Source organism: Gossypium hirsutum, chromosome A12 (genome assembly GCF_007990345.1).
Source record: "Gossypium hirsutum isolate 1008001.06 chromosome A12, Gossypium_hirsutum_v2.1, whole genome shotgun sequence".
NCBI lineage: Eukaryota > Viridiplantae > Streptophyta > Magnoliopsida > Malvales > Malvaceae > Gossypium > Gossypium hirsutum.
The window spans coordinates 82,743,442-82,753,246 of record NC_053435.1 but is presented as its reverse complement, the minus strand read 5'-3'; the positions used below and the strand labels follow the sequence as shown (position 1 = coordinate 82,753,246).

At 28.6% G+C, this 9,805-nt stretch overlaps 1 pseudogene across 1 annotated transcript; it reads left to right on the top strand.

Annotated features, from left to right (window-relative positions):
* Positions 1 to 259: 259 nt before the first annotated feature.
* Positions 260 to 1,908, top strand: LOC107923359 (NAC domain-containing protein 43-like; annotated as a pseudogene). Its single transcript, XR_005906180.1, has 3 exons — positions 260 to 625; positions 692 to 959; positions 1,087 to 1,908. The product of XR_005906180.1 is annotated as an NAC domain-containing protein 43-like (transcript).
* Positions 1,909 to 9,805: the final 7,897 nt, after the last annotated feature.

The window sequence follows — 9,805 nt, the reverse complement described above, 5'->3', positions numbered from 1 at the left end:
TAAAATGAAAGGAGGTGAATGGAAGGGTAGTTTAAGAGGTGGTTTTCTAAGAACATTTTAAGGTCGAAGGTCATAGTTTTGATGGAGGCATGTCCCCTGCACTCTAGTTGCCCACAACGTCCATTTGGGCCCCTACTCCCTTTTGTCACCTACAATATAGAACCTCCACCCTATTCCCTAATACAATGTCGTTTCACTATCTATCTAGGTAAGCTGGCTCTTCTCGAAGCGTAGTAAACCTAAAATACCCCCTTTACCAATCACCACACTTGCCCCCATCATAAACACGCATAAACTTTCATTGCATCTTCTGGTCTATTTATGTACCACAACATACACACATATATATAGACATATATGCAAAGTTCATTTGGTATATATCATCACTTATTATTTCTCTCTCAATCTTCCTCTACTTATATAGTTTCCATCTTTGTTAAAATGCCGGAAAACATGAACATATCTGTAAACGGACAATCCCAAGTCCCTCCCGGATTCCGATTTCATCCCACCGAAGAGGAGCTCTTACAATACTATCTCCGAAAGAAGGTTTCTTATGAGAAGATCGATTTAGATGTGATTCGAGAGGTTGATCTTAACAAGCTCGAGCCATGGGATATTCAAGGTACATATCTGTGTGTGTGTGTGTGTGTGTGTAGTACCATGATTTATGTTCCACTGTTATTTACAGAGAGGTGCAAGATTGGAACTACGCCGCAGAATGATTGGTATTTTTTAGCCACAAAGACAAGAAGTACCCGACCGGGACTCGGACTAACCGTGCCACGGCGGCGGGTTTTTGGAAAGCCACCGGCCGTGACAAGGTCATATATAGCAACTGCCGGCGGATTGGAATGAGGAAGACGTTGGTGTTTTACAAAGGGAGAGCCCCTCATGGTCAAAAATCTTATTGGATCATGCATGAATATAGACTAGACGATAACATCGTTGAAACCAACGTAAGCCTTTTAAAGCTCAAATTTACGTCATAATATTAAAAAAATTGTTATAGGGTCCTAAAATATATTTTGATGCTATTTTTTGTTCGTTAAAATAATAATAAATAGTACATTTTTTTTAATGAAGGTGTCAAATGGTATGATGGAGGGGACACAAGAAGAAGGATGGGTGGTATGTCGTATTTTCAAGAAGAAAAATCATCATAAAACCCTAGAAAACCCTATTAGCACATCCTTGTCTGAAAAAACCAGGAACCTGCATATGTTCAACACATGTAATGAAGGAGCCTTGGAACATATACTTGAATACATGGGAAGGAGTTGTAAGGAAGACAACGAAGCAAATAATAACAACACGAGATTTGTCATGACCATGGAGCTTGCTATCAACAACAATGGCTACTATGACTCCTTCACGAAGCTGCCAAGTCTAGACAGTCCAAACTCAGCCAGCAGTTACCAACCCATTATGACAGAAAACGAAGGCTCAATCATCAACTCGGTGAGTGGTGGTGATTTCAACTCGGTTTATAACAATGACTCGGGGCTAACCAACTGGGCAGCACTCGACCGACTCGTAGCTTCACATCTCAATGGACAAACGGAGACATCGAGACAACTGGCTTGTTTCAATGACCAACACATGGCCTACTGCAATAACACCAACAACACTGATCATCAAGATCTTGAATTACCAGCCGTTCGATCAACATCACCATCATCATCATCATCAATAGACATCTGGACTAGTTTCACTACCAGATCATCATCTTTGTCATCATCCGTTATCGACCCACTATGCCACGTGGTTAATGCTAGTGTATAACAAAATCTATAATCATACCTTAGTACCTAAAGTCACAAAGTTATTATTATTAGAGTATTACATCACAGTTATGTTGATGAAATATATATAAATAAAAATTAAAAAAAGGGAAATTTATTCTTAGATGGGATGCCATTGTCAACCATCATCTTTACTTTAATTAATAAATATGTCCACCATTTTTTTTTTCATAATTTTTATCTCTTGTCTAGCTAGAAAACTCTAGGTGATTTGATAATTATCTCTTTTCTAACACCAAGAAGAAAAAATCTCAATTAACCTTTCTTTTCTATCTCCTAGGTACAATGATCATCAAGGTGGCCATATATTCCTATTTATCCCTTCAACCACATGACTTGTCGGATTGTTTTAGGTGTTTGAAGACATTCTTAATGGACCATTTATTTTTTATTTGAAGGACAAAATTTTTAACCATTATTGTAACAGTTGTCAACATTGACTAGTGTATTAGAGTATGATTACTTGGTAGGTTAAACTTTTTTATTGTACAAATGGGTTGATCACATTTGTTGAGAGAAGGGAGAATGTTCTAATGATATTGATGAAAGTGTTAAAAATGTTGCCTCATTACTTGACCACCATTGGTTCTTGTTAGAAAAAAGGGACGTTAATGATTAATTTGCTAAAACGAGGGGGGCCATTTTGTATTCATCCAATGAACCAATTATTCTTTCAAAATGTTTTGAGCATTTAAAAAAATAAAAATAAAATCCAATAAAGAGGCTAGCGGGATTCTAGGCCATGCCACCAACCATGGGATACGAAAAAAAAAACTTATTAAAAGGTTTACTTACCTACGTACTTCATATCCGACCCGACAACGTCCAATTTGTTCGTACAATGTCTCAAAAAAGCCTCTTCACTTTTTCTTTTTTGTTTAAGCTTTCACTGTGTATACAGAATGGTTCTATGGCCAATCAATGAATTAATTATTATAAAGTTTTCAAAATAGAAAAAAAATCAGTTAAATCAATTTACGATTCAATATAGTATAATAATAATAATTATTATATTTTAAAATAATAATTGTCTGTTCTAAAATAACTTACTTTAAATATTAATAATTATGAATAAATTTAGATAAAATTCAATATTTATATTTTGAACAGAAGAGTTTAGGGGATTAAGTGTGATATTAATATTATATAAATCAGACTTATTCGACTTATTAATACTTCTAATATGGAGAGGTAAAACCCAAATTTGTATAACAAGATGGAATTAAAATTTCCCTCTCAAACATCTTGAAGAATATGAGGAAGACATGAGAAGTAGGAAATTAAAGACGGTATTCCTTAATCATGAATTAAGCCTCGGGTTTCTCCCAATTGATTCCCCTAATTCTTATTATCTCAGACATTCTGTCAAACACAAATTTAACTTTTGCATTAAAAAAAAGGGGATGTTGCACCTTTTTGCACTTAGCCATGGTGTCTAACTATTTTTGGATTAAAATAATTCAATGTTTAGCCATGGGTTGATACATGCATTTATTAGCTAAACGATAAAGTGACTGTTTAGAGAGTAATTGAATTAAAGATACTTACACACTGTTCTAGTTATAAACAATTATAATTTTTTAAATAGAGTATAATTATATTGTAATTTTATAAAAAATTATTAGGATCATAATTTTTTTCTAAACAACAAAAATTAAAATCAAATCATCATATATATATATATATTATGTTAGTTCAAAAAAGTAGTTGATAATATAATTACTAATAAAAATAACAAGAAAAATAAACATAATATGAAATTTTATATAAGTATTCTAGTGTTCCATATTTGTTGAGTTATTTCCTCTTTAATATTTAACATAAGCTCATTTTAATCAAATGTTGGTTTTTAATCGAGTTCATCATCATCATCTGAATCTATATCAAAGATTATCAAAAAAAATTTCTTCCATGTACTCTTCGAAGTATAAATTATCATAAATCCACCTATGAATGAAGTATAAGTATGCAACATGCTAGTACAATCCAACCTTTTTATTTTATTTTATGATATACTAAGGTGATGTTGTTAATATGAGAAATATTTTTTTTAGAACAACAAATGTCCTTTCAATCACATTTCAAAGCCTTAAATGTCTTAAATTAAAGAGTTCATGAGTCGTCTCTGATGCTTGTGTCTAGCTCCATTCTCTCAAATTATATCATACCCCACGATATGGTGCAAGAAAACCTTTTGTATTTGTATAATTAACATCTACCACATAATATTTGGGTTCACGGTACAAATTTTCCATAGCCTTAATCATAAAAACTTATATAAACTTAATTTGGAGAAATGCTAAGTTATAACCCTTTTTATAATATGTAAATTAAGTCAAAAATAAAATAAAATTTATAATATATAATCTTTATAAAAAAAAGTTTTTATGGTGTCCAATAACTTTTATAACATTTATTATAAATAATATATTTTTTTTATAATTTTAGAAAGTTATCTTTTTACAAATAAGTTATGATAATAAAAAACTATTACATTTTTTTTACGAATAAGTATATTATTTTTATAATATATAACATGGACACATAAATAAGTTATGTCTATACTTCTTTGCCATAACTTTTTATAATTAAATATATTATAACACTTTTATAACATGTAAATTATTTTTTATAATAAATTAATAGATCATAGCTTTAAAAAATTGAATTTAAATAATATACTTTCTTTCATACCATTATAAAATACATATAAATTATTTTTATAAATTATTTTTTTAAAGATTTATAATATAATAAAAATTTGATCATAATCATATCGAACACTCATACATATTCACGCTTATAATATAAAAATTTATAACTTAAACTTGTATAAAAAATTAACTTTTTGATGGGTGTAATTACTTCTATTCTCGCTCGTCCCTAAGAATTGAAAAGCATAATTAGGGTGCCCCAATTACACCAAATTTAGTGGGACCTATCAATTACAATGGTTACCTAAATATGCCACCCTATATAATTACAGGCAATTACATCCAAATCTAATTACTCGATTGGTTCTCAAATATTAAATATTAACTTACTAAGTTTATAGTGGTAAAATAAAGTTGGGGATTTGTAAATTTTATTTAATTTACATTTGTTGAGTTAAATGTTGCATTTTTAAATAGAAAATTAGAGTAATATATATGTGCAAAGTAAATAAAATTAAAAAATATGGGTATATAAATATAAGATTTTAAGGATAATTATTTGATACACTTGATAAAGTTTTTATACCTTATAAGTGGGTTGAAAGTGTTACAAATATCACATTTATGTATTATTTAACTTATTTTATTTTATTTTTATTGTATGGTAAACCCACTTGTGGAGTGGTGTTTTCTTTGGCTTTAACTTGCATGAATTCTATGTGGCTTTATTGGTTGTGTCAGGAAAATTTTTTTATTTTAAAAATATATAATCTAGTTTAATATAATTTCTTTGACAACATTATCAATTGGACTTTAATCATTAAATTAAATTAGTAAAAATATTAATTTTTTAGAATTAAAAGCAATTGGACTTTAATCATTAAAATAAATTAGTAAAAATATTAAATTTTTAGAATTAAAAGTAAAAGGATTAAATTTTAAACGTGTAAAGAGTATAGACGAGAGAGCATAATTACACTAACATAAAACTATATACAATTATTTTTTAGAGTTTATAAGTACAAATACAATACAATATAAGTACAAAAACTTATTCATATAATTACGAAATGAAATCAAACCAATATAAAACATGAACGGAGAACTAGAATATAATGGATCAAAATCCATAGTACATAATGAAATTAAAGATCCAAGAAATACTCTCAACTTAAATACTTAAACACTCATATATAGTATTTAATTACAAATGAAGAAAAGTAGTTTAAGTCAAACATCAATTCCACCTTTTTATCTCTTGTAATTAAACAAGTCATTGCATCCTCACTGTATGCTACAACCCCAACACTGAAATCGATAGGATACCAAACTGCGAAGATATAAAGTAATAAAGTGGATGTGTCAATTAATGTTTGCTAATGCATCTCTAAAGTTTGAAACCGTTAACCCGTAACTCAGACTACATATTACACTGGTTAAAAGTCAGCATCTGACAAGCCCTGTAATAGATTCTTCTTACGCGGCAATTAAAAACAAGAAAAGGAAAATCACAGATTCCATGGTACAAAATCAAAACAACATGGAGGGTAAATCATATAGGATAAAGTTGAGAAGCCGATAATACAGAGATTCTTTGTCGCTAATCACCCCTCCAAAATGCTTTTCTCTCCTCCTTACGTTTGTCTTATGGTGTATGTATTATACCCAATATTTTTGTTTTAAATGATTTTAATAAGGTGAGAATTTGGGTGCTATATTATCCCATCAACTTTTATTTTTTCCCCAAAGAAAAAAGTTCCACTAAAAGACATTTAAACCAATATGGCAATATGTCTGGGACATTCATTATTTGTATTGTCTATTCTCAATGAGAGAATAATATTTGTGGTATTAGCCTTTATGGGGATCAATTTTGATGTCCCTCAAATATTGTGATGGAAAAAAGTAATATTATTATTTAAAAAATTAATCGAAATTCAATATAATTAATAAATTTGAGTGAGTTAAAAGTTATTATCCAAGTCAACCGCTTATTTTTCCTCCATAATAGATGACAATGGAAAAAAAATGGGTTGAAGCTGTCATGCAAAACTTAAAACTTGATTATGAATCAATTTGCATGAAATTGCAAGTCATGGAAAACAAAAACAACCTTTAACGTCACTAAGCCACAAGTATGAAAGTGGAGGCAAAGCGGAGATAAGGGATTTGGTGCCGACAAGGGCTGAAACAAGGCCATGATCAACGTCGATGGATCATAAGGGTTATAGTCAAAGTTGGAACAGCTAAATCACAATTAGAGATGAAATCATGAAAACTAGAGTTAATCATGTTAGGTAAGTGTGGGGTCGGACCGTTCGGGCAAAGAGTTAGGTCTATGTCAAAATAGGGAGCACGTTGAATAATTTTAATTTGTGGTTGGATTAAAAAGGGGTAGCTTTGGAAGATTTTTATTTTTATTTTTTGAAAATAACAAGGTTGGAGAATCAAATCTCCGAGGATATTTGATGAGATTAAAAAGGATATTTGGATTTCGATACTTATAAAAATAAAATTTATTCGAAAAAGATTTATATAAAAGTGGTAAGTAGAGTCTTATTTATAGAGATAGTTAATAATTTTGTTCCTCCAAGTAAAAACAAGTAAAGTAGAGCTAACAAACCGACGAGCTCAGATTGAGTTTACTTCATGCTTGGATTTTCTTGAGGACAGGTTAACTTGAGCTCAATTTTTTTTGATTCGAATTTTCTTATACTCATATCTATTACAGGCTCAGACTTTCTAATGATTGGGCCTTATTAGACTATTTTTTTGGATTTGGGCTTGAATCAAACTGGGCAGACTCTGATGGATTCAAATAATTTTAAATTTTATAAGTTATAAATATTTTATTTTTAAATGTAATAAGTCATTTTATTTTTATACAATGAAAATACAATTCAAATTTGACTTATAAAAAGCATAAATTATATATATTTAATAAATTTATTTTACATAAAATAATTAAATTGATTATTGTATGTAAAATTGATTATTATATGATATTATATGAATTAATAAAAATACCTATTATTGTTTATTATTATATATATTGAAAAATTGAGTTTTTTTAAAAAATTTTCTTATTAAATTTATAAACACGATACTCATATTCTAAAATATTTATTCCAAAACTAAATTAATTATACTAAGCCTAAACTCAAATAATATGTTCATTATTGTCCAAACACAAAATAAACTAATTGTAGCCCAAATCTCAAGTCCAAAATACTCAACTACAATTTGTAAAAGTTAATGCCCAATTTAAAATCTAATTTAATAAAAATAATATTTTATTAATATATTAGACTTTTAATAATATTTTATGCATTACTAGTTATAATTATAAACATGTGTTTTAATATACTAAATTACACATAACTATTGATGCTAAATATTTTATTATAATCTATAATATTATATCACATACTATAATAGTAGAATAGTACATAATATATTCATTATTATGCTGTACATCCCTATACTTTTTGTACATTTAAAAATTAACCTTCCTACTATATTATATAATGATATATCATATCATATAATATATTTATAGTTTATATATATGCATTGATGATTAAACATTACAATAGCATGTAATGCTATGTTTTTTTAATTATAATCTATGTTATAATAATAGTTATATGTGAATTATTATTTTCAGTAATAGTTATATATTATATTTTTTATGTATTAGTAATATATGAATTTAGTATATCGGTTTAAGAATCATGTTAGGTAATTAATTTTAGTTTCGATAATATTTATATAATATAATATATTATCATTAAATTTTAATTTTATAGATTTTAATAATGTTTAATTTTATATGTTTATTATAAATATAATTATAGTATTAAAAATATTTTACATTAAGTTAATGTTTTTAAAAATTTATTTCACTTTTAACATGAAAATTTATTATTAATTACTTTTTCTATGAATAAAATTTTAAAGTAAATATGCAATGCTTATGAATACATTTTCAAAGAATAAAGAATTATCATTTATTTATTACTTTTATTTTAAGTAATAACATAAATTTGTATTGATTATTAAGTTATATTATGGTTGTTCAGTTATAAATTCAAGCTTTTTGAGCCTTAGGTCTGATTTATCTCGGGCTTGGACTAAATCGATCTAAGGCTTGGATCTATTACGAACTCGAGCTTTCTTAGACTCAGATCGTTACAAGCTCGGATCGACACATACGGGCTTTCGGGCTCAGGCTTGTTTTGCTATCTCTAATTGAAATGTTTTTTTTATTAAATTGAAAACTAAAATTAAATTAAAAACTAATTTAAATTGAACGCTTAATACAAAGAAGACAATAATTAAAAGCTTTTAGAAAAAACTCTAGCCAAATGTGAATCTTTGTTTGATTTATGAATTCAATCATCGACACAAATATAACTTCAATGCCTTTAGTAAATTAGTTTTAGTTGTTAACTCAACATCGGTCAACCAATCTTTCCTTACCTGTTTAGTAACCAATAGGCAACTCGTTTGATATTACTTTCTTAACTAATTAATAACCTCGCAACTCAACTCCCAAAATTTAACTTACCGAAAACATTAAGAACTAGGAAGAATATGATATAGGCAGTAGCCAATGGTAGAAAAAAACATGATTGAACACCCAGGTTCAAGTCACGCCAACTCCTTTCCATTTTTGTTGATTCCGATATAATGGTTTAATTACTAAAATAGCCCTCTAAAGTTTGCTTAACCTTTACCATTTAGTCCTTATCCTAATCATAATAGGATTTTGATTATCAAACTTATCTAGAATTTATATATTATCCTTATTCAATATTCAAATAGAATTAAAGTTCCATCACTTTTATATCTTCTTATCCTAACTAGAATTCAAATTACTCTTTTTCAAATCCTAATAGAATTTATCTTCCTTATTTCTATTTATTCCCTTTTTCTTCTTCATCTTTTCCTTTGAAAATATTTTTCTCCATTGTTGATAATTATTTTTGTTCCCGAATCAAAATCTATTATTGTCAATTACATCCCAAATTTTCATCAAAATTTTTACCCCTGTAGGAGATTGGATTGAGCTTGAACGAAGGGTAATCACTCGAGACCTCGAAAAAATTAAGTGTGTGTTCTTTTACGAAAAATCGAGTCAAAATTCGAAATTGCCCAGTCGCACAGGGCCTACCACACGAGAGTGTAGCCTGCTCATGTGGATCACACGACCTCACACATGACTATGTCCCCCTGTCTCCCCACGTATCTTCATTTAACAGACTGCCTAGAGCTACACACACGATCCAGTCATATATGTGGCTCCTGCACTTCACCAATTCTCTAATGCCCTAAAATTTTGAG